This window comes from Tupaia chinensis, unplaced genomic scaffold, assembly GCF_000334495.1.
Source record: "Tupaia chinensis unplaced genomic scaffold, TupChi_1.0 Scaffold000007_1, whole genome shotgun sequence".
Taxonomy (NCBI): domain Eukaryota; kingdom Metazoa; phylum Chordata; class Mammalia; order Scandentia; family Tupaiidae; genus Tupaia; species Tupaia belangeri.
In genome coordinates this window covers 2828350-2854784 of record NW_006159436.1, presented here as the reverse complement: position 1 = coordinate 2854784, position 26435 = coordinate 2828350, and the positions used below count along the sequence as shown (strand labels likewise).

General features: G+C 43.1%; 1 pseudogene; it reads right to left on the bottom strand.

Moving 5' to 3' along the window:
• Positions 1–13625: 13625 nt before the first annotated feature.
• Positions 13626–14973, bottom strand: LOC102502291 (transcription factor Spi-C-like; annotated as a pseudogene).
• Positions 14974–26435: the final 11462 nt, after the last annotated feature.

Here is a 26435-nt window from a genome sequence, read left to right as displayed (position 1 = left end):
GCATGGTGGTTAAGGCGCTGGCATAGCCAACCACAATTTAAGTCCTAAAACCTGATGGCTTGCTTTCTCACTTTCTTTCTCTCTATGGTGAGCATGCATGCCTTATAGCAAATTTTAAAATAATAATAATAGTAGTAAACTAAATGAGATAATAAATTATTTGAAAAGAGAAAGAAAAAAATAGATATGCTAGGTGCATGTACATGCACGCCCAAAATCCCAAGAGGAGAATGAAGGACAAGAGATTGCTGTGTGGCTATCCCCCAAGAGGGTGAGTAATTTCTCTCTCTTTGCCTCTCTTTAGTGAGCACACACATCCTATAGTAAACTAATAAATAAATAAATAAATAAATAAATAAATAAATAAATAAACTAAATAAAATTTAAAAAGCAGGCTTCCCTAAGAGAGCTGAATAGTGGCACAGCAGTAATTAGCAGTAGAGTGACACTCTATGAGGCTGGCCCACATGGGAAAGTTCCACGTTTGTGTCCAGAGAGCTCCCTGAGTATGCCAGACACATATGTGCCCATGATTCTGGGCTGCCTGAGACTGGGGCAAGATTGTGGCCTTGAAACCCTACTGGGGACTCTCTCTCTGTCTTGCTCATGGAATAAATAAATAAAGTTTAAAAAAAGAAAAAGTAAAAGAAAAGGAAGCAGACAACCCTAGAATATTCCCTCCCCCACATTTTTTCCAGATACTCCAATATCAGTCCAAAGCAATAGGAATTTCTGAGAAAATGTCTTCCTAGTCATTTATGTGTAAGAGATCAAGATCCCCCAAAATCTAGTCTCCAATTTTGCACAAGTTTTCTGCCCATGTAGCCTTTTACAAGAACCATCATTCTTTTTTTTTTTTTTTTGGAGAGGTTTTTGCTATAGGGTGCGTGCGCTCACCAGACAGAGAGAGACAGAGACAGAAAGCGAGAAATCACCCCCCAGGGGGGATGGTCACACCGCAATCCCTTCTCCTCCATTCTCCTCTCGGGATCTTGGGCACGCACGCAAACGCACCCGGCGTGAGTTTTAAGCCACCGGGTCTGGGACGCGAACCACGGTCGACTACGTGGGAGTCCGGCGACATAGCCATTATGCTAACTGCTGGTTCCCAAGAACCATCATTCTTGTCTGTCTGTACACCACATTCAGACCACATTGAGATGACATGTGCAATGTTGCATCAAGACCTTGAAGAGAAGGGCGTTCCCTCAACTCTCTTCTCCCTTTTCTGTGGGCTGGGATGCAGAATCTTGGTAGGAGTTAGAGCAGCCAGCTCAGACCTACAAGAGGGAAACCTGCTATAAATGGCAGCATGTCATAGCCATTGGTGCTGCTTGCTAGTAGTTCATTCTTGCTGTGGCCTGAATATGTTCCATGTCTTGGAAACTTAATCATTAATGCAACAGTGTTAAGAAGCAAGACCTTTAGGAGATAATTAGGTCACAAGAGCTCTGCTCTCATGAATGGATCTATGCTGTTACTGCAGAATGAGTTAATTATCTTGTGAGTGGGTTCCTAACAAAAGGATAAAGTTTGGCCCCCTTTCTCCCTCTCTTGCCCTCTCACACCCTCTTGCCTTCCATTATGAAATGACGCAGCAAGAAATGTCCTTACCACAAGTTAGCACCTTGATGCTAGACTTCCCAGCCTCCAGAAATGTGATAAATATTCTTTCCTGATAAATTACCTGGTCTATAGCATACTATAATAGCAATGCATAAAGTATTAAGAGAGTTCTCCTCTCTCTCTGGGAACACCTGTAAGGAGATTTCTGGCTACTGAATTGTGTGTGTCACTTCCAGGCTGAGCATTTAACTGCTGATATGAGGCCTTTGTCAGGGCCACCAGAAATACTCCAGATAGTGTCTGTTTCATCTACCTGAGTCTCAGACAACAAGCACCCTTTGATGATCCTCAGTGGATAGGCAGCATACAGGGGAAATTAAACTTTGTTGTTTACAGTCACTGAGATTTGGGGGATTGTTTGTTACTGTGGCATGGCCCAGTCTTTCCTGACTAATACACTTAGCAACAAAATAGAAGGGAGGATCTAGGTTCTTTAAAATCACTGCACCACCATCACTCCTATACTGCTCACATTGTACAAGAGGAACGAAGTACCTTTTTTACTAAAGTAATATTATTTGGTGGCTCTTTACTAACCAAATTGTTTCCTCATTAATTTAATCATCTATAAAGGATCAAATGCTAGAAGGCATTCAGGCTTTTGGTGATAAAGTAGGGCACCTAGAGCCAGGAAATGGCATAGTGGTTAAGGTGCTGGACTCCGATGTGGTCGACTGCGATTCGAGTCCTAGACTCAGCAGCTTGAAACTCACCAGGTGCATATGTATGCATGCCAAAATTCCCAAGAGGAGGATGGAGAAAGGATTATCGGTTGGCTATCCCTCATGGGGGCGAGTGTGACTCCTCTCTTTCTGTCGCTGTCTCTCCAGCAAGCACGTGCACCCTATAGAAAAAAATCTGTCCAAAAAAAGGATAAAAAAGAAAAAGAGGAAGAAGAAGGGCACTAGGAAGTGAACTTTAAGTTCTGAGCTTATTTGAATGTCTAAGTTTAGACAAATGGAGCTTAATCCTCTCCCATAGTGCTAGGAGTGCTGGGGTCTTTACCCACCAACTTCTGAGAGTCATTGGTTAAAGGGGATCCTGGAAACATTCTCTTTTTATTTTGGCATTTCCAACCTGAGATATTTACAACATAGAAAGTTGGAAGACAGAGCAAGTCCTGAGGTGAAGCTATCCAGGTGATGGCAATGCTGGAAGTTGAGCCTGTGTGCACTGAGGAAGCAGGAACAAAAGATAAAGCACCAATATCAGATGTCCTTCTAGATGCCCTCCTCTGTCCTGAGCAGAAACTTCTGTGTGCAGGTGTAGACAGGGCATCTTCAATCCAGCAAGCAAGCCATGTCAGAGTAAAGGTCCTGCATGGCCCAGACCCTGCTTACCTCTCCAGCTTCCTTGTTCACTCCTTACGTATTCTGCATTAACAAGGCTGAGCACCTGTATCTTCTCCAAAATCCATGCCTATCATTCTCTGTCCTTCTGCATATTCTGTTCCTACCACTCAGAATTCTCGGGCCTTAGAATGTGGCATTCACCCTATAGGTCAGTAGCTTTTCCATAACTTCCTCCAGGAAGGCTTCCTCACTGAAGCTCAGCCAGTGAGATGCCATCCTCTCAGCTCCCTTTGCCCTGGTCTCCCAGAGTCTATGCCAGCCTGTCTGGCCATAGTTCATTAGTGCTTGTGCCCTCATCTGCTAGACCAATGAGTGGCCCAGGATTAAGGCTTGCTCAGCAGATGAAGCCAGCAGGTCTAAACACAAATGCCAAGAGTATGCAAGTCCCATCCTCATATGTCCCTTCTCCCATGTCCACACAACAGTTGCTCTGAACCAACTGTTTTCAAGTATCTAAATCACTGATTTGCCACTTTTAAGACTCTTTCATAAAAAGGAAGTCACTGGACTATAGTTACTATATGAGCTATGAGCAAAAGAGGAGAGGAATCTGGTTCATATTGCCAGGTTCAGGTAATAATAGGGAAATCACCACCTACCCATCTACCCACCCTAGCCAGAGCTGACCCATCTCTCTCTTCCTGTACGGTGCTCTTGTTTCTCACAGTGGGTGCCTCCTCCCATCCTTCTGCCCTAGGAGCTTCCTATGAAAGCACCACTTTTCGTAAAGTGATAATCACTGATTACGGCCTTCCAGTTATAAGCAAATAAAAAGGAAACCCAGGCAAAGTAGCAAAAGTGAAAGAAGTAAAAGAATACAATTCTTACCAAGAGGCCAAAGGATTCCCTAGAGCATCCCAGGTAGCTCTTTGCTATGATTTGAATGATGGGGTCCCCTCTGAAATTCATGCTGAAGCTTAATGCCCAAGGCAACAGTATGAAGAGGTGTGTCCTTTGGGAGCTAATGGAATTGGCACCTTGTGAAAGGGCTCTAGGAAGTGCTCTTGCCTTTCTGTCCCTTCCTTCATGTGAGGACAGTGTTTCTCCCCTCTCGGAGGTGCCATCGTGGAAGCAGATAACAGCACCACACACCAAATTTACCAGTGCCTTGACCTTGGACTTCCCAGCCTCCAGAACCAGGAGATTTCATTTTCTATTGTTTATAAATTACCCAGTCTGTGGTATTTTGTTATAACAGCACAAGAAGATGAAGACACCCTTTATCTGGAGTCTAAATTCCAAAAGCAGACCTGCACTGTTCTGGCAAGAAAGGTTTAATCTACCTCTGTTACCTATTTACAACATAAAATGGAAAACCCAACATCCAGGGTCCCCAATGGCTAGACTACATCAGAGCCTCATCTACAAATAAAACAACCATTTTCTGAAGAGAAATGAATCTCTGTTCCCAAAGGGGACCAAAAAAAAAGAGTCACAACTGTATTCTTTCTCCTACACATTCCTACAACTTTCATTTGCATATTTTTTTTTTCTCATTTAAAGCAAGGTTAGAATTAGTTGGGTGGAAATTTGTAGCATTTGTTCTCTAGTAAAAAAAAATGTGGGAAACTAAAATATAGTCATGGTTTTCCACCAGCCTTGTAGTCTAGTGGTTAGGGGAACTGGATCCTGCATGGCTGATTACAGTTCAAATCTTGGCCCCAGCCACTTGAAAAACACACCAGATGCATGTGTGTGCATGGAGAGATGGAGGAGAGGGGATTGCTGCAGGACCATGCCCCATTAGAGATGTTTTCTCTCTCTCTCCTCTTTCTCTCTCTCTGATGAGGTACACATTCTCTAGCAATTAAAAAGAAGGAGAGAAAAGACTAAATAGGGAAGTATTTCATTAATACTTAGTAGGCATTATGCACTATAATAGTTGTTTTCATTCATTATCTGATCAGTACCCACAATCTTCTGAGGTAAATATCACCTTATTATACAGATGAGATTATTGAAAATCAAAGAGGTTTAGCAATTTGTCCAAGATCCACAGCAGAGGTAGGAAATCCCAATACGATGACTTTTCCATCACTTTAACATGGCCAGCCTTCTACTCCTCTGTAATGCAAAGTCCATCTGTTGTGGAGAGACCCCACCTTCCCTCCCACCAACTCATCCATGTTGAGCCTGACTCCTGGCATGCAGGAGCTTTTCTATCTGTTTGACAAACTGCAGGAGAGAAAACTTCTCCAGGCACAGTTAGAGCTGCAAAGCCTTGCAGAATGAGAGGTTTAAAATTTACCTTTTTTGAATGACCTCCAACTCAGAGAGAAACAAATAAAAACAAGAATGCCTCCGCTGTGGTCTATTGGAATATCTGGACACTTTTCGCAGCATGTGACATCATTTTCCTTCCAGACTTCCATGTTAAAAATAGCCCAACAACCCTTTGAACCATTGTCTTCCCAAAACATAATGTGGATTGTAGGTGTATTTTCCACTTTGAAGAGATGTTCTGTGACATGAGACATGCTGGCAAGCTGTTCCACAGCCCAGTTGATGTTCACCAGGATCCAGAGACTTGAACTTACACTAAACACACACACACACACACACACACACACACACACACTGCCTTACGTGGTGCAGCCATTCCAAACTCTGCAAAGTCTTCTGTTTTCTCTCTCTTGGTTAAGTAGATCAGAAAAATGCCTGATCAAGCAGAATTTTTATTAAGTTTATTTATTTTTTCCAAGAGAGGGAAAAAGAGAGAGAAAGACACAAAAAAGAGAGAGCAGTCCCAACAGGGTCCTGATACCACCATCTACTCCTAGCCCCAGCCAGTCCTGACCACAGGCACCCACATACACAGGGAAGTCTCCAGACACAAACCCAGAACCGTCTCATGTGGGTCAGTCTCACACAGTGTCTCGTTTTACTGCAAGGTCACCATCTGGCCCCTCAGGTAGAATGTTTAAGAAGTTGCCATCTTAAATTTTCTAACTGCTTTTCTGTCTAGGTAGATTCAGCACATTCTGGTAAGAAAAAGTCAGAGAAGTGACCTTTTTGTTCTATAAAGGAGAGGTGAGTAGGAGTCCTCCACCCTGAAGCCCTAATAAGGGCTTTCCCTTCTAATGCCACTTTGTATACAGGGCAAGTTTTTGGGGGAAGAAGTGAGGATATTTGTTGTGGAGCCAAAACATCTCCTGGGAGCCCAGGGATGGGAGCTGACCTGTTTCTTGGAGGTTCAAGCTGTTAGATAGAGGCTCTCAATGTGATGGGAACATTCTGGCCAAAGGCAGCTGCCCTCCCCATAACATTCTCTTGTGGAAAAACAGACTCGGAGGGACGAAAACGTAGCACTCTGGAGAGAAAAGAGAACCCTTTAATGTGTAGGCAGGCATGGGGTAGTTAATACCCACCCCACTCCCTCCACCCCCACCCCTTGCCACCACCCCATGGAAGTCAAGCACAGTCTTTTATCAGGGTGTTTGGGGAGGAGCAGTTTTCAGTGGGCTAAGGGTATCCTCTTAGGGAGAAGAAGCCTATTAAGAAGAAGCCCATTAGGGGGACCAGCAGTTGCGTAATGGTTATGTCGCTGGACTCCCACGTATTCGACCATGGTTTGCGTCCCAGTCGTGGTGGCTTAAAACTCAATGCCGGGCGCGTGTGCGTGTGTGCCCAAGATCCCAAGAGGAGAATGGAGGAGAAGGGATTGCAGCATGGCCATCGCCCCTGGGGGGTGATTTCTTGCTTTCTATCTCTCTGTCTGTCTCTGTCTGTCTGGCAAGCGCACACACCCTATAGCAAAAGCATATTCTGTTCCTACCACTCAGAATTCTCGGGCCTTAGAATGTGGCATTCACCCTATAGGTCAGTAGCTTTTCCATAACTTCCTCCAGGAAGGCTTCCTCACTGAAGCTCAGCCAGTGAGATGCCATCCTCTCAGCTCCCTTTGCCCTGGTCTCCCAGAGTCTATGCCAGCCTGTCTGGCCATAGTTCATTAGTGCTTGTGCCCTCATCTGCTAGACCAATGAGTGGCCCAGGATTAAGGCTTGCTCAGCAGATGAAGCCAGCAGGTCTAAACACAAATGCCAAGAGTATGCAAGTCCCATCCTCATATGTCCCTTCTCCCATGTCCACACAACAGTTGCTCTGAACCAACTGTTTTCAAGTATCTAAATCACTGATTTGCCACTTTTAAGACTCTTTCATAAAAAGGAAGTCACTGGACTATAGTTACTATATGAGCTATGAGCAAAAGAGGAGAGGAATCTGGTTCATATTGCCAGGTTCAGGTAATAATAGGGAAATCACCACCTACCCATCTACCCACCCTAGCCAGAGCTGACCCATCTCTCTCTTCCTGTACGGTGCTCTTGTTTCTCACAGTGGGTGCCTCCTCCCATCCTTCTGCCCTAGGAGCTTCCTATGAAAGCACCACTTTTCGTAAAGTGATAATCACTGATTACGGCCTTCCAGTTATAAGCAAATAAAAAGGAAACCCAGGCAAAGTAGCAAAAGTGAAAGAAGTAAAAGAATACAATTCTTACCAAGAGGCCAAAGGATTCCCTAGAGCATCCCAGGTAGCTCTTTGCTATGATTTGAATGATGGGGTCCCCTCTGAAATTCATGCTGAAGCTTAATGCCCAAGGCAACAGTATGAAGAGGTGTGTCCTTTGGGAGCTAATGGAATTGGCACCTTGTGAAAGGGCTCTAGGAAGTGCTCTTGCCTTTCTGTCCCTTCCTTCATGTGAGGACAGTGTTTCTCCCCTCTCGGAGGTGCCATCGTGGAAGCAGATAACAGCACCACACACCAAATTTACCAGTGCCTTGACCTTGGACTTCCCAGCCTCCAGAACCAGGAGATTTCATTTTCTATTGTTTATAAATTACCCAGTCTGTGGTATTTTGTTATAACAGCACAAGAAGATGAAGACACCCTTTATCTGGAGTCTAAATTCCAAAAGCAGACCTGCACTGTTCTGGCAAGAAAGGTTTAATCTACCTCTGTTACCTATTTACAACATAAAATGGAAAACCCAACATCCAGGGTCCCCAATGGCTAGACTACATCAGAGCCTCATCTACAAATAAAACAACCATTTTCTGAAGAGAAATGAATCTCTGTTCCCAAAGGGGACCAAAAAAAAAGAGTCACAACTGTATTCTTTCTCCTACACATTCCTACAACTTTCATTTGCATATTTTTTTTTTTCTCATTTAAAGCAAGGTTAGAATTAGTTGGGTGGAAATTTGTAGCATTTGTTCTCTAGTAAAAAAAAATGTGGGAAACTAAAATATAGTCATGGTTTTCCACCAGCCTTGTAGTCTAGTGGTTAGGGGAACTGGATCCTGCATGGCTGATTACAGTTCAAATCTTGGCCCCAGCCACTTGAAAAACACACCAGATGCATGTGTGTGCATGGAGAGATGGAGGAGAGGGGATTGCTGCAGGACCATGCCCCATTAGAGATGTTTTCTCTCTCTCTCCTCTTTCTCTCTCTCTGATGAGGTACACATTCTCTAGCAATTAAAAAGAAGGAGAGAAAAGACTAAATAGGGAAGTATTTCATTAATACTTAGTAGGCATTATGCACTATAATAGTTGTTTTCATTCATTATCTGATCAGTACCCACAATCTTCTGAGGTAAATATCACCTTATTATACAGATGAGATTATTGAAAATCAAAGAGGTTTAGCAATTTGTCCAAGATCCACAGCAGAGGTAGGAAATCCCAATACGATGACTTTTCCATCACTTTAACATGGCCAGCCTTCTACTCCTCTGTAATGCAAAGTCCATCTGTTGTGGAGAGACCCCACCTTCCCTCCCACCAACTCATCCATGTTGAGCCTGACTCCTGGCATGCAGGAGCTTTTCTATCTGTTTGACAAACTGCAGGAGAGAAAACTTCTCCAGGCACAGTTAGAGCTGCAAAGCCTTGCAGAATGAGAGGTTTAAAATTTACCTTTTTTGAATGACCTCCAACTCAGAGAGAAACAAATAAAAACAAGAATGCCTCCGCTGTGGTCTATTGGAATATCTGGACACTTTTCGCAGCATGTGACATCATTTTCCTTCCAGACTTCCATGTTAAAAATAGCCCAACAACCCTTTGAACCATTGTCTTCCCAAAACATAATGTGGATTGTAGGTGTATTTTCCACTTTGAAGAGATGTTCTGTGACATGAGACATGCTGGCAAGCTGTTCCACAGCCCAGTTGATGTTCACCAGGATCCAGAGACTTGAACTTACACTAAACACACACACACACACACACACACACACACACACACACTGCCTTACGTGGTGCAGCCATTCCAAACTCTGCAAAGTCTTCTGTTTTCTCTCTCTTGGTTAAGTAGATCAGAAAAATGCCTGATCAAGCAGAATTTTTATTAAGTTTATTTATTTTTTCCAAGAGAGGGAAAAAGAGAGAGAAAGACACAAAAAAGAGAGAGCAGTCCCAACAGGGTCCTGACACCACCATCTACTCCTAGCCCCAGCCAGTCCTGACCACAGGCACCCACATACACAGGGAAGTCTCCAGACACAAACCCAGAACCGTCTCATGTGGGTCAGTCTCACACAGTGTCTCGTTTTACTGCAAGGTCACCATCTGGCCCCTCAGGTAGAATGTTTAAGAAGTTGCCATCTTAAATTTTCTAACTGCTTTTCTGTCTAGGTAGATTCAGCACATTCTGGTAAGAAAAAGTCAGAGAAGTGACCTTTTTGTTCTATAAAGGAGAGGTGAGTAGGAGTCCTCCACCCTGAAGCCCTAATAAGGGCTTTCCCTTCTAATGCCACTTTGTATACAGGGCAAGTTTTTGGGGGAAGAAGTGAGGATATTTGTTGTGGAGCCAAAACATCTCCTGGGAGCCCAGGGATGGGAGCTGACCTGTTTCTTGGAGGTTCAAGCTGTTAGATAGAGGCTCTCAATGTGATGGGAACATTCTGGCCAAAGGCAGCTGCCCTCCCCATAACATTCTCTTGTGGAAAAACAGACTCGGAGGGACGAAAACGTAGCACTCTGGAGAGAAAAGAGAACCCTTTAATGTGTAGGCAGGCATGGGGTAGTTAATACCCACCCCACTCCCTCCACCCCCACCCCCTGCTGCCACAACCCCATGGAAGTCAAGCACAGTCTTTTATCAGGGTGTTTGGGGAGGAGCAGTTTTCAGTGGGCTAAGGGTATCCTCTTAGGGAGAAGAAGCCTATTAAGAAGAAGCCCATTAGGGGGACCAGCAGTTGCGTAATGGTTATGTCGCTGGACTCCCACGTATTCGACCATGGTTTGCGTCCCAGTCGTGGTGGCTTAAAACTCAATGCCGGGCGCGTGTGCGTGTGTGCCCAAGATCCCAAGAGGAGAATGGAGGAGAAGGGATTGCAGCATGGCCATCGCCCCTGGGGGGTGATTTCTTGCTTTCTATCTCTCTGTCTGTCTCTGTCTGTCTGGCAAGCGCACACACCCTATAGCAAAAACCAAAAAAAAAAAAAAAAGTCCATTAGGAAGATTTAGCCCAGAGCAGAGTTTGTTCTCAGGAAGAAAGGGTCAGACAGGTGGGGTATCTGGCTTCTCAAGGTGTCAGATTGCTTTTATCACTTCAGAGGGGGAGAGGCAGAGGCAGTGAATTTGCAGAGGCCTGGGAAATGTTGGCAATTGCTGGCCTTGGGCCGTTGTAAGTTCCAGGCCCATCACATCAATTCAAATTGGCAATAACCAAGAGGCCCAGCCCACCATCAAGCAGTATAGTGATGGTGGGGACTTCAAAAAGTTCATAGAAAAACTGAAGCACAAGTTCACTCTGGTACAAAAAAATTTAAAATCCATACATAGTTTCGTCATTGTACACATTTCCCATGAACTTTCTGAAGACCTCCTCATACATTCGAGTGAGACACAGGAGAATCATCTCAAGCCCAGATACCTTTAGAGGACCCCCACCCTGGGCTCCCTGAAATTCACATAATTTCTTCCCATAGGGCCCATGGGTCCAGAGAACTTAGTTTGCCAGTAATTTCATATGACCAAATTTGATCAAATCACCCTGGAAATTCCACCTAACAGTTAAAAGTTAAGGTGACCAAAATCATTCCAACAAAATGCTATGTTAAATGGATTCAGAAATAAGGAAAGAATAATGAGTGGCCAAAAGTGCTATGAAGTCATGCAATTCTCTCCTAAGAACTACCACATATTGTAAGTAGTGCCCTACAAAGATGGAGAGCAAAGCTGGCCAAGCCATTTGAGCCCCGCTGTGTCGGGCAAGTGCCTAGTCCACCTGGCTGTCAAGAAAGACAGTACTGAGCTGCGAATGCTGTCATCTATTATGCTTTTATCTTTTTCCCCAAAAAATCTTAAACCAAACTGTTACTTCACATTGCATATTAACTGCATAGAAAGCCTTAAAATTCAACTTGCTCTTAAAAATGTGACTTGTTTTTAATAAGAAAGGTGTAATTTGCTTATTTTTCATATTCTCATAACCCCAATGGGACTTAAATTAAACTTTCCATACACTCACCAAAAAAGAAAAAGGTTCACCTTGAAGCTGAAGCCAAACACAAACATTTTTAATGCAAGCAATATGAAAGGTGGTTATTTTTGTTTGTTATAGCAGTCACATCTCCGTTTCATTAGCAATATATTGAACTCATCTCATGACAGCTTGTCAGCTGGCATTGAGCTGTTTCTCTCCCCTTCTTTTTCTCCAGTTCCCATTCTCCCTGTTCTAGTTTTTTATTGCGGCCTTAGAAATGACTACGAATTGATAAGATTAAAACACAAGTTTCCTATCTCACAGTTCCTCAAAGGCAGATAGCATGGCATAGGCTCAAGGCTGACACTAAGGTGATAGGACTACACGCCTTCTGGGACTTAGGATAAACTCACTTTCAACTTCATCCAAGTTGCTGACGGAAGTTACTTCCATGTAAGACTAATGCCGGCTTCCTTCCTGGCAGTTGGCAGGGCTATTGGCTCCTAATCTTCAACTGCATTCTGTGGCTCCTCCTCCCTTCACAATCTCTCTTTCTACCTCATCTTTCCAAGTGATTCTTCTGCACATAAGGTTCAGTGGGATTATACTGGGTTTACCTCAACTGGACAGTCCAAGATAATCTACGTTAAGGTCATCTGATTGGTAATCTTGATTCCATTGGCAAAACCCCTGAAGGAATAACCAGGTATAGGAATCATGGGAGACATCTTTAGAACTTTGTCACTCTCCTCTCCCTAGCATTTATTAGCTTAGTTTTTAGTTTAATTTTCTTTTCTGCATAGGCAGATTTCCACATCATCTCAGCACACATTTTCACTGCCCCTATACTCTTCTGATTTGAGGGGTATCTGAATGGTAGCAACTCTACCATCCAAAACACTCAACTTGTAATCCAACAGCATGAGCTTGAGTCTTGGCTCTGGTGAGTACATCTGGATGGCTGACTGAACCAGAGGCTCAGTCTCCTCAGCTGTAAACTGGAGATGATACCGTATCACTTAGAGAGTTGTCATGAACTAATATATTAGGTTGTTCAGAAAGTCGTGACCTATTTTTCTATGTTTTCCTATGTAAAAATTGAGTCATGACTTTCCCAACCACTCAATATTTGAAAATGCTTCGTAACTCTAAACTGCTTTGCACATGTGTGTACACATGCACATACAAGTTAGATTTTGCTCAGACATCACCTCTCTATGAAGTCTTCTCCAACTCCTCCAGGCAGAACTGGATGTCCCCTTTCAGCTCGGTGGTTCAGAGCCTAGGGATGCATGCCACTAAAATAAAACGTGTTTGATTCTACTGTAATTGCTTATTCATCATATAAGACCTGTCTCCCCTTCAGGAAAGGGGCCTTGTCCTATTCACTGCCATCTCCACAGTCCTGAGCGTAGCTCCATCAGAAAGTGGGCACACAGCAATTGTGTGTGTGTGTGTGTGTGTGTGTGTGTGTGTGTGTGTGTGGTGTAAGCTTCAGAATTTTCTCGGGCTCTTGGGCACGCACGCACACACGCCCAGCATGAGTTTTAAGCCACCGGGTCCAGGAAGTGAACCACAGTCGACTACATGGGAGTTCAGCTACATAGCCATTACGCTAACTGCTGGTCCCAGAATTTTATTTTCTTTAAGAAAGTTGGTATTTTTCTTAGGCCATCATCTCTTTAGTTTCACTGAGTTACAGATCATGAGTGGAAGTGCAGAGAACATACAGACTCAGGGCCTCTACTGATGTTCTTAGCGCTATGAACGGATTTTGACATAAACACTGTATCATATGCAATCACTTCTTTGTAAATAATTTTTCATAAAGCCATCAGACCTGTTAACATTATTTTTCACCTCTTGATGTTATTTTTTGCCTGAGTATATGACAGGAAGGTGTGTAAGTCAATATATAAATCTAATAACCTGCGCTGGCATTGTTAATCTAGAAGAAAGTGGCGGAGCAGAGAACAGAAAGGGTGAGGACATTTGGTCTGTATTTTCCAGTGGGGCTGGATCATTTGAAATAATAAAGCTGTTCATTAGCAGAACTTCCCAAGTTAGTGTAAATTTTATGCTATTTTATAAAACATAGCGACAATGAACTTAACTGCATTTCTCTCTATCTCTCTCTCTCTCTTCATTATTTGCTTTAAGACAAAAATCCTGAGGGATTTCCAGTTCCAGGGAACAATAAAACACGCGTGCATTTAGCAATCAGGATGACTTAGCTCATGGTAGCTGACACATGTGTAATTACAATTTGCATTCCGGTTACTTAAACTGAGATATTCTCTCTCTTTTTTTTTTTTAAGAATTATTTTATTTAACTTTATTATTTATTTATTTATTTATCTTTAATTTGACCAGAGAGGGACAGAGCAAGAGAGAGAAAGAGGGAAAATGAAAAAGCAAGCTGCAAGGTCTGGGACCCGAACTGCGGTCCAGCCATGTGGGAGTCCAGCATCCTTTACCACACCACCTGCTGGCCCCTAAAGTGAGATCTTTTTAATCAGGTTGTACATACTGAAAGTAGAAAGTCTCTTTCCCCAAGAGATAGGAAGAGACTCTTTAGAGAATGGCCTCACTGAACTGGTAAGTTAGCTTTCCCCAGATTCTGGTGGTTTCCCCGTTCTTCCATAATTCCTCAGTGCCCTGGCCATTTTCTGGTAAGCCATGGTCTTCCAGTTGCCTTTTCTTTTCCCCCAAAGTTCAGCAAGTTTTTCTTTGTTTTTTGATACATTGGCAGATGCCTTTGGTTCCGCCTGCCCACTGAATACAAGATGCCATCTTGGGATTACACAGGGATTCGTTCAGGTATCAAACAGTCGGAGCTTCTTCCTGCCTTTTCCCCCCTTTTGCTGGAAAAGGGCAGGAGGTACCAACTGTTTTGCAGTTACATTCTGAAGAGATTGATGAGTATTTCCTTCAAAATAGAAGTGTGGGCACCAGCCGTTAGCATAATGGTTATGTCGCTGGACTCCCATGTAGTCGACCGTGGTTTGCGTTCCAGACCCGGTGGCTTAAACTCACGCTGGGCACGTGAGCTTATGTGCCCAAGATCCTGAAAGGAGAATGGAGGAGAAGGGATTGCGGTGTGGCCATCCCCCCTGGGGGGTGATTTCTGAAGAAGAAGAAGAAGAAGAAGAAGAAGAAGAAGAAGAAGAAGAAGAAGAAGAAGAAGAAGAAGAAGAAGAAGAAGAAGAAGAAGAAGAAGAAGAAGAAGAAGAAGAAGAAGAAGAAGAAGAAGAAGAAGAAGAAGAAGAAGAAGAAGAAGAAGAAGAAGAAGAAGAAGAAGAAGAAGAAGAAGAAGAAGAAGAAGAAAAGAAAGAAGTGTGCAGCATTGTCTATTATGGTTCTCCAATTACAGAACGGTTCCTCTGGAGGCAACACCCTGCAGCAGTTAGAATTTCCTCTGACATGAGGATAATGGTTGAGAAAAGCCAGGTAATGTTTGGAATCGGGTGAGTACTGAAGGTCTCCCGTTGAATGTTGCCTCAGTACCTCAAAAACATCTTTGACTGCTTGACCCAGCCTTTCCTGCTCAACACAAGGCATGCTTCTTTAATACTTTGCTGACTCTGTCCATCAGAGCCCAGTCTAGCATCCACTTGTACAAGGTAGAAATAAACTTCTCTTCCACCACAGCACCCACCTGGATCTCTCAGCATGTGGCAAATGTTGCTGAAGAAAAGACCAGCCCCTCTCATCAATGTCCCGGTGTCAGCCTCTGATGGGGTGCTTGGGCACCCTGCCAGAGGATCATACATCAAGAATACAGGCTATGAGGGACCAGCAGTTAGCGTAATGACTATGTCGCTGGACTACCATGTAGTTGACCGCGGTTTGAGTCCGGGACCTGGAGGCCTAAACTCACACTGTGCGCGTGTGCGTGCGTGCCCAAGATCCCAAGAGGAGAATGGAGGAGAAGGATTGCGGCGTGGACATCCCCCCAGGGGGGTGATTTTTCGCTTTCTGTCTCTCTGTCTCTCTCTTTCTGGTGAGTGCACACGCCCTATAGCAAAAACCTCCCCGCCCCCCCAAAAAAAGAAGAACACAGGCTATGAAGATCTCAAAGGAAACCAGAATGTTCTCTACGAGGTATACAAAGTTAGTTCTTGGCATCCCTGGGCCCCCCTTCTGTCAGTAACACACATGTACCTATATCCCATATACCGTCCTGCTACTCCCTACATATTTCCAAGCTCAATTAAAAGGTGTATTTTCAAGCCCAAACAAAAAAAACCAATGAGCAGAAAGTTTTATTTCTCTTTATTCCTTCTGCCCCCATCTACGACCCATCATCAAATCTTATTTTCACCTCCAAAACACTCCTCAAATCCCAAACTTAGGAGACATCAACTTTTTTTTTTTTTGAAAGGTTTTTTTGTTTTGTTTTGTTTTTTGCTATAGGGCATGTACGCTCGCCAGAAAGACAGAGACAGCAGCGACATAACCATAACAGAGGGTTACATTGCTGGACTCCCATGTGGTCAACCACAGTTCGAGTCCCGGGCCAGGTAGCCTCACACTCATACCAGGTGTGTGTGCATGTGTGCATGCCTAAAATTCTGAGAGGAGACTGGAGGAGAAGGGATTGCAGCATGGCCATCATGTGATTTCTCACGTTCTGTCTCTCTGTCTCTTCCTGTCTCTCTAGTGAGCGCACACACCCTATAGCAAAAATCTCTGAAAAACAAACAAATAAAACGAAGAACTCCAAACAGAAGGAAACACACAGAAGCAGAACTTTTCTGCCTCAGCCAGGAGGGAGCAGTTTGACTCCTTACCGGCTGAGCCTCCTCCCTCCAGCTCCTTCAGCGTGTGTGTGTGTGTGTGTGTGTGTGTGTGTGTGTGTGTCTGTGTGTCTGTGCACAGGAGATACGGTAGAAACTTTCAGGTCAGACAAAAAATATTATGAAACAACACGACAATTTGTTCAAATAAGTTGGTGAATGAGAAAATGTTTTCTATAGACAGGCAATTTTTCTCAGGGAAAGTGGCCAAAATCACTTTAATGGAAGGAATACACATGCCTTCCAGATTCCTGCTTGGGTAGTTTGGAGCAAGAAATCAGTCCTGGTGGTGGCAAGATGTGTTTGTCGTTAGGTCCTTTAGGCTCGGGATGTAGCGAGCTCCTCGCAGAACTGAAGTCGGTGCCTTCTCCCAGCCACTTCCTATTCACAGATCTTTCTACTCCACTCTGGATTCAGTCAGCTTCCTTGGATGGAGGAAGATTCTGAGGACACAAGAGAATATGGGGGACCTGGGGTTTCCTCACTCTGGGCAAGTGGTGGCACAGCTCCAAGACAGGAGAGTGGGGGCACCAGGCGGGGGGTTTAGGGGTACGGGAAGAAGGACGGGCGTACAAACTGAGGTAGCATTCCTATGGGCTGCCCTTAGGCCATGCAGGAAAGCAGTGCCCGTTATGCAGCCTCAGGAAGTGGGTGAGACAAACCAAGCTCAATTCTTATGTGTCTCCTCTTCCTCCTTATTAAACTCAAGCACACACTGTTTGTATTAGCCTATGATGGTGCTGCTAAACAGAATTGAGACTGGGTGATTTACAAAAGAGAGAGAGAGAGAGCTTTATTTGACTCACAATTCTAGTGGCTGGAAAAGTCCAGTGTGGTGTTAGCGTCTGGCTGGTCTCTGGGGCTGCATCACAATATGGTGGAGAGAAGCAGGCACGTCAGCAACCAGAGAGAGAGAGAGAGAGAGAGAAAGGGAGAAGAGAGGGAGAGAGAGGGAGAGAGAGAGGGAGAGAGAGGGAGAAAGGGAGAGAGAAAGAGAGAGAGAGGGAGAGAGAGGGAAAGAAAGAGAGAAAGAAAAATACAGAACAGTTTGGTCTCAAAGATCCTATTGGAATATGATCCAAAATAAATTTCAATTTAATAGGGATGAATGAGACAAAGATGGCTTTTTGGCAGCTGCTCTGACATGCTTTACCACAGACTGGCAGATTTGTATTTTTCAATTTGAGAAGTGAGGGTAAAATGGTTTAAAACAAATGCAGACACACTGAAAATCTTCACCTTTTCCTCTCCACTCTAGTTACACAAACAGGGAAAATGACAAGAAATCTGCTTGGACCACTGTCGATTCAACCTTCTAGAACGATCTTATGTCTCCTCAAAATTTAAATGGTCTTTAAAAAAAAAATTCCTATCATAAATTACTATAATATCCACTTGCTTAAATTTTCTTTCTAAAATTTTTATTTCATCCCCAAAATGTCAGGCTCACAGTGATTTAGTTTTCATAAATTTTCCAGTAGTTAAATCTATAAGACTAAGTCTGCACTAAGCATTTAGCAATTAAATATTTTAAGTAGTATAATTATACATAAAAGCTGTATGATAGAATGATTATCCATAGTTGCTATATTCATTCTAGAAGTTTCCAATGAGTGCCTTTTATGCATGTATGCTATTCTTAAAAAAAAAAATCTGTGTGGATTATCATCTTAATCAATTTAAATTCTTCTTCTAAATTGTAAGAGCTATAGGCAATATTTTGTTAAAAAAGAAGAAAGCAGATCAGATACAAAGAAACCAGATATTCAAATATTTGATATTGTTTAAAATGAGACATTGCATTTGAGTATAACAAAGATAATTTTTTTTTAAATTTTGTATAATAACCTACAGAGTCCAAAATCACACCATGTAAATTTAGAGTAAGAATTAGGAAAATAATGTTTTACAAAATGTTTGTGTATATGTTTCTGTCTTAGCAATGAAGTAAATTTTCAGTGATAAATTATCCTGCACTTTGGATTCGGCTTCTAATATAAGTTTCTATTACTGATGAGTAGTTTAGAGAATATTGACATTTTTAAATCAACGGACAAAATATTTTATCTCAAACTTTATGCTTCAGGAGGCATGTAGGTAAGAAAGATCAAGTCAATGATGCGAGAGAGAGGGAGACAGAGAAGGAAGAGGAAACAGACTTTCCCACTTTATCTGCTTGTCCTTCCAGCCAACTGAATGGTGCCTGGCCATATTTTGAAGGTGGGTCTTCTTCTTTCACACCACTCCCCAAAGCTGTTACCCTAGGGAGCAAATTCTAAAACACAAACCTTTAGGGGACTATTATTCAAACTATAGCAATGTCTTAGAGCAGTACTGATCTTGCTTTGCCAAGTGATAATTGTTGTTCCTTTTCCTTCCAAGCAGCTATCAATCGAATGGACTGCAACAGGTCCTGGCCAGGTGAGACAATGGGTCCTGTTCCTGAGCACTCCTGGTGGGCTCACTGCAGAGGAAGATCTATCATCCACAGGGTAATCGGGGCCAGATATAAACTCATGCCCTAGGGAATTAAGAGGCAAATCTAAGAAATCCAACCAGTAGCTGGATACAAAAGTGAAATCAGAGGTTTGCATCTCTCCAATCCATTCCCCACCTTTCTGAAACATGAACCGAATCCCACTATACCTGTGTAAGTCCCATCCCTAGCTGCCCGCTGACGCCTGGTCAACCACCACAGCGTAGCTTCCAGCTCTGCTCAAGACCCTGCTCGCCTGTCCTCCCTTACCAACCTCCGCTCTCTCTGCTCTTGTTCCTCCTACCCGGAATAGCATACACTTACCCTCCTCCTCTCTCCCTGCCTCCCACTCCCCACCTGCCAGTCCCTTCTCTACCTGTTGCAATCTCCAGAATTCTCTTAAGTCCAGCTCAGGCTCGTGTCAGCACCACGGCTCTCCCAGAGGCCCATTTCAGGGTCCTTTGTGCCTCCTCCACACTTGGTCCCTTTTCCTGGCGTGTCATGTTTGGTCCTGCATTGCTGTTGTTTATCAAAACCAAGCCTATCTTCTTGGTATTCCAACATCCCGGGGATAAGGACGATGCCTTACTCATTTCTGTATTCCTTTTACCTACTCTGGAGCCCTATGCATCAGTACTCTGAAGACATTTGCAAAATAAATGAAAGAATGAACTCTCAATTCAAGCTCCCAAGCTAATGGGCAGATCTGAATTGAGACAGCTTCTATATTTCAAATCTAAGGGGAGTTGGTATTTTTATTCCAAGAATAAAACAATTATTTTGACAATGGGAAAGAAAAACGTCTTATTTTTTTGATATGACTACAAATAATAGAAAATACGACTTCTAAACAAAGGACAGCACATTGAACATAAGGCTTTGGGAGAAAAAAAAAATCAATCCTGGGGTACTTGCTCCAATTCTGTAAAAGAATCCAAATCTTAGCCAGTGTCTGGGCAATGCCCTGATACGTCATGCCTTTCAAATACGAAATGTACCAAGAGAACCGCAGACCAGCCATCAGACGAGTGTCGCTGCAAGTCCATTACCAAGTCCCATTTACTCTGATTTCTCATTTCGCGTGAGCTATCAACTTGCCGCTCTGCTCTGCTGCCACTTAGCAGCCTTGTCATTAGGCATGGGGAGTACACATTTGGACCAGAAGAGTGTGTGCAATTGTACCTTAAGGTGCTTCCCAAAGCCATAAAGTCAAAGCTATAAATGGCATGATGGGCGATGTAATTGTCAACAGAATATGAAACAGGCCTGAAATGAGAGTCAGCTCTGCTCAGCCTAAAAAGGAGGTGCCAGTGGGGCAAACACATCAACAGGAAGCCAACGAGTGGGTTTGAAAAGCAGAGTCAGAAAACTGGACGACCTCGGGCAAGTCACTTAACCTCTCCGGACTGAAGGTCTTCCTCTGAGAAAGATAGCGGGCCTTGATCTCCGAGGGCCCTTTTGGCACTAATGGTTCCATGGAAGGACAGAAATAGGCTAAAATATCAAATAGAACACATGAAAGAGAGTCCAACGGGCCACTATCCGCAGTTACACTACTGAGTTGTTATTCCGTGCCAAGCTTTGTGTCTGACATCCTATAAATGTTATTAAATCCACTTGACACTCCACACACAGCACCATTATCACCATGTTACAGAAACGGAAACTCAGGGGCTCAGAGAGAACAGATGGCTTGTTCAAGGCCAACTCGCAGGTTAAGTAATGGAGTGGGAGATCCAGCAGCCAAGCACTCACAATAAGCCTATGCTTTCTGTTTTTGTTTTGTCTTTTTTGTTTGTTTTTCTTTATTAAGAAAAGGCATTGGGGCTGGCTGCATGGTACAGCGGTAATGCACTTCTCCAAAGAAAGTGGATCCCACATGGTGACCACAGTTCAAATCCCCAACCCACAGCAAACATGTCAGGCATGCAAACAAATATCCAAGATCCGGCAGGCTAGGGAACTGGAGGATAAGGATCACAGCATGACCAGACTCTGTAAAGGATGCTTTTTTTTTTTTCTTTTTTTCTCTCTCTCATGTTCACACATAGCTAATTTATCATGGACTTAAAACAAATTTTTTAAATTTAATGGCATCAAAGTGTTCATTTTGCATAAGCTTCACATATTGAACACTTGTACAATTCATGACTTTTTTTTTTGAGAGTTTTTTTCCATAGGGCACATGCGCACACCAGAAAGACAGAGAGAGACAGAGAGACAGAAAGTGAGAAATCACCCCCCAGGTGGGATGGCCATACTACAATCCCTTCTCCTCCATTCTCCTCTCAGGATCTTGGGCACACACGCACACATGCCCGGTGTGAGTTTAAGCCATTGGGTCCAGGACTCGAACCACAGTCAACTACATGGAAGTCCAGCGACATAGCCATTATGCCACCTGCTGGTCCCATGACTTTTTTTTATTTTTTAAGAGAGATTTTTGCTATAGGGCACGTGTACTTGCTGAAGAGAGACGGAAAGTGAAAAATCCTTTCTCCTCCATTCTCCTCTCCAGATCTTGGGCACAAATGCACATGGGCCTCACATGGGTCTTTCTTTAAGTCACCAGGTACAGACTCGAACCATGGTGGACTACATGGGAGTCCAGCGACATAACCATTATGCCATCTGCTGGTCCTTTATTTAAATCAGGCTCCATTCACACAATGTTAGTGACTTGCCAAGGCACAGCGGCTCTGTACTCATTCTGGCCATCTCCCTCATGAAGGGAAACACTCATTTTCCCAGGAATGTTGGGGCTCAGTTTCACCAATGAAGACCGTCAAATAAGGATGTGGTCTGATAAAGACACAAAGACCTGAATGAGGCACAAAGGTCTCAGTTTCCCCTGCTAGTCACTAACTAGAGTATCTCCAATTCCCATGAAGGTTCTCTCTCTCTCTCTCTCTCTCTTTTGGAGAGGTTTTTAGAGAGAGACAGAGAGACAGAAAGCGAGAAATCAACCCCCCCCCCGGGGGGAAGGCAAAGCCGCAATCCCTTCTCCTCTATTCTCTCGGGATCTTGGGCATGTACATATATGCACCCGGTGTGAGTTTAAGCCACTGGGTCCAAACTTGAACCACAGTCAACTACATAGGAGTCCAGCGACATAGCCATTACACTAACTGCTGATCCCAATTCTCATGAAGTTTTAAGAACATTTTTAGCCCAAAATGTAGATGTAATTTCTAGACAGTTTTAACCAACATACAGACTGCAGAATATCTCTTATTTTTCTTCCATCTCCTTTTATAAACATCCATTGTGGGAATGGACTGGACAAATCTCCACATGTAATGAGATTGCAGGATTTCTACCCTGGACAAAATAAGCCTACTATGGACTGTTAGAAACATGGATGGTGTTGATAAGTGGGGAGATTGAAGACTAAAGTGATCATTTGAAAGGCCTACAGTAAACTTAACATCTTCGGGTGTTAAAAAGAAAATTTGAAATATATGTATTTTTTTCATAATATGTATTTTCTATGACCCTTTTGAAGACCCTTTCTATGAACATACCAAAGAACTAAAGGTAAAGTCTCGGTTGGCTATGTCTGGCTTCCGCCTGCTTGTCATCCTATGTGGATCTGTACAATGACACAATTTTTGAAACAACTTTCCACTTCTCCAATTCTGTAAAAATGTTACATTCTTCATCTACAAGCAGACATTTGTGTGCAATCCAAAACGTCAGTTCTTTGGGCATGGGGCTGGCGCCTGCTCTGTGCATCAGAGCTCTGGGACTGCCTACTGATTCAGCAATGGGCTCCCTGGTGCTCTTCTCTGAGCCCTCCCACGTGTGTTATTACCTATCTGCCAGGCTTCACTCACCAACGCAGGTACTTGTGGCCCGTCTATGGTCGGCCTCCATATGCAGCACCGGCCCTTCTCTGCAGAGCATCCCAGGCAGGTATACAGCTGGCACCTAGACATGCTTAACCTGCAGTACTCTCCCACGAGGGAGCACTCACATTCCACAGCGTAGCAAGTATTTTAGAACCATATATATGCAATTTTTTGCCTCAGCCCTTTGCCCAGTTAGCCACATTTTCTTCATCCCAATCTGGGCCACGGGATAATTCTGCTTCTACTGTCTCTTTCCAACAGCCATAAATCAGTTTACAATGGGTATAATTGGGGGGCGGGGAATAGGGGAGGCTGGCCCATAAGGGGCCAAACTGCTGTCAGAATTCCATTATTCCACATTCACAAGGAGGTGTGGGATGAGGGCACGCACCATAAGCAGAAAAGTTAAATGAGATGGAACAAAAGCCAGCCTGTTCGAGTCTCCAAGATTCATGGTTGAGAGCTTGGACGTGAAAGTGTACATCCCATTGTTTCACAGCATCTGTCCCTTGCGAGTAGTTGGCACAGTGGTAGGTCCATTATCTAGAAGCCCATTCTTGGACTAGATTAGCTATAAAACGTGTTCCCTGGTCTGATTCTGGGGAATCCAGCGTGACAGCTTTGGAAAACCCCTCATGGTAATTCTCAGTAGCTGCTTTCTGGCTTGATTTGAATAGGAACCAACAGATTTCTCTTAACAGTTACTAGCTGTGTGACCTTCATCTGTAAAATGGGGTGATAACACCTGTCACAGAGTTGTCACGGAGGTTAAACAGAGAAGGCACACAGATCTGTTCCTGTAACACAGAAGGCGGTCTGTAAATGCAAGCCGTTACGACCCCCACAGCAAAAACTTACTCTGCTACTCACTAAGTATTGGGTAGATTGGCATGCTGTGTAGGGGTCGTACCAAAAGGTTTTAAAAGTGTGATGGGCTTGTCTATACGGTACAGTAGAACTTCCCACATCAAATTAACCAAAAGCAATGCCGGCCAGAGGAGGCTCAGGGCTCTCCTTACTGTGTAGGATGCCTGTGCTTTCAAATTTGGCATACACATCCTAAGACTCCTCCATAATGGATGTCCTTCACTGGGAAGCATGAGTAGCAGCTGATCAAAACGGTTAGCGAGGCAGATACTGCATTTCCAGGTCCTAACTACTGCACTCACCCTCTTAGAATTAAAGCATTTTGAAGATGATATAAGTTAAGCTTAACCAAAGAATGAAAAATGTTCTATAGAAGTTTTACCATCCTTGGAATACACCAACCAGACAGAAAATATTAAAAAACAAAAACAAAAACAAAATGAAAAAATCCCCACAAGCTCCCAAAAGCCACACTTGAAGCTGCCATGTGCCAAGTACTACACCAAATAGTCCAATAAGTAAACTGGTACATAGCCCTTGCATTAGACTGTCGTGAGTAATCGACAGAGAACAAAGTACAGGGGAGGAAGCGTGAGGGGTACACGTAAAATACACCCTCTTATAGAGGGACTTAACATCCACAGATGTTGGTATCCATATGGATCTTGGAATCAATTCTCCACAGACTAAAAGACAGGAGTACTAAATTGGAGTGTTTAGGTCATCTTATTCCTCTTTCTATTATAAAAAAGTTACAAATTGAACATCCCTAACCCCAAAATCCAAATCCAAAATGTTCCAAAATCCAATGTGAGCATTAATGTGATGCCACACATGGAAAATTCCATTTTGCTTCCCAGTGCTTCAAAGAACATCAACTTTGTTTAATGCACAAAATGACTTAAAATTGTATAAAGCTACCTTCAGGTTATGTGTTTAAAGTACTTACAAAATATAAATAAAGTTTCATGTTTAGACTTAGATCCCATCCCCAAGTTATCTTATTATATATATATATAATTCAATTTGTATATATCTCTAGTAAAATTATATCTAGAAAAGTGAGTAATTGTAGGCTTATTTCTAAAACTTACTTCTTGGCCCTGCCAGTTAAAGTGATAATGAAGCTACAGAATAAATTATCTTCCCAGGAAAAACAAATTCTTCCTTTACTTGGAGATGTTTGGTATCAGGTACATGCACTCCGAGAGACAGAGACAGACAGAGAGAAAGTGAGAAATCACCCCTCAGGGGGATTCCCATGCCATAATCCCTTCTCCTCCATTCTCCTCTCAGGATTTTGGGCATGCATGCACATGTGCCCCGCATGAGTGTTAAGCTGCCAGGTCCAGGACTCAAACCATGGAGTCCAGCAACGTAACCATTATGCCATCTTGCTGGTCCCAGTAAATTCTTTAAATGAAGCAAAAATTTACTTTATATAAGTCTGCTAGGCAAACTGTACTTAACGTATGTCAGAATTCTTATCTTTTACCATCCAAGATACATTGGGTCATTGGGAACATCATGACACATTTTTGCATAGAAAAACAGAACAGTCAGTCATGACTTTCCCAACAACCTAACAAAAGCAGTCTTTCTGAGCTATAAGATAAAGCAGAAAAGACAGAAAAGGGCTCTCCTAAATTATTTTCTATTTTGTTAAATACCAATTAAAAAGTAAAAGACTCAGGGGTCTCTTTTTTTACAAAAACATAGTTTGAAACAAAAACTAGAGGTCCTGCTTTCCTCTCAATAACCCATAAAATAGTGATTTAGAAAATATGAGAATCATTCCATGGGCTAAAAAGGAAAGTGTTTCCGTTGAGATTGTTTCCACAAAGCACCCAGGAGAGAAGTTCATGCACACTAGGTAATTTGTCAGTTTTAGATTGTAGATTTCCTCTGCTCCTTAGGAACTCTATGGCATGAATTAATAGTGATAAACGGGCTCCTAGGTTTCCAATACCATCACACTATTGACCAAATGCTGACTGGACTTGCTTGTTTGCAAAGAGACAGCACAGGTTATAGGCTAGTTGAAAATAAGAGGCAGGACAGGGTTGTCTGTGTTCCAGGGCCAGGTGAGTCACATGACCTCCCTGGAGCCTTGGTTTCCCCACAGTTAAAATGCAAATGCTAATGAATTTAAATGTTGTTGTGATACTGAAATAACCTTTAGGAAAGAACTTCTTAAAGGGCTTTTCAAATGTTTCATATCAATCTTGTGTAGATAAATGGCAGGGGTTTGCTGATCCAATCAGCAGGTGAATGGAACCAGCCTTAAAATGGGTAAACAAATAATACTAAGTCTTCTCTCTGTTAGATTTGCTCTTGTTAGCGAGTTCCACCTCCTGTTCTGAATATGTGCACAATCGGCCTAACCCACGTAACTCAACAAAAGGCTCTCTGGTCCTTCTCAGCTTCCTCCTGGATCTGTCTTGTTACCATGGCACACCATTAATGAGGTACACAGTGTCAACATTGTATTTAACAGTTGTGCCTTTCATTACTAGACAACTTCTAAAATGCTGAAAACCTCCAGCTCTTGAGCAAATCTTCTCCCTGAGTAAACCAATGGCAGTCTCATCACTGGGGGCAGCACTCCTTGAGTTTACAGCCCAAAAATGGGCTCAGTTCGGGCCCAGCCCATTTTTGGAAGACAAAATTAAAATGAGCTTAACTAACATGTTTGAGGAAATATTGGTTCTTTTTGCTTACCAAAAGTATCCCTTTGGGTAGAAGAACCTGTGTCTTCCTTCAACTTCCCTGAGGACAAGTATTTAAAGAGGAGCCGCCCCTTCTGGAATGGACACTACTGGTTGCTGGGCCTGTGTAACTGACATACCTTCACTACTAACTAAACAATTCAGATAGCTGAAACAATGGAGGAGACTTAAAGTCTCCTTACTCCATGTAACTGATGCAATTCAAGATTTCATGTATGGCTTAAAATAGGGCTGAAATTAAAAAAAAAAAAAAAAAAAAAAAAAAGGCCCCACTTCTCTATTTGTCTTGAAAATGTCCCCC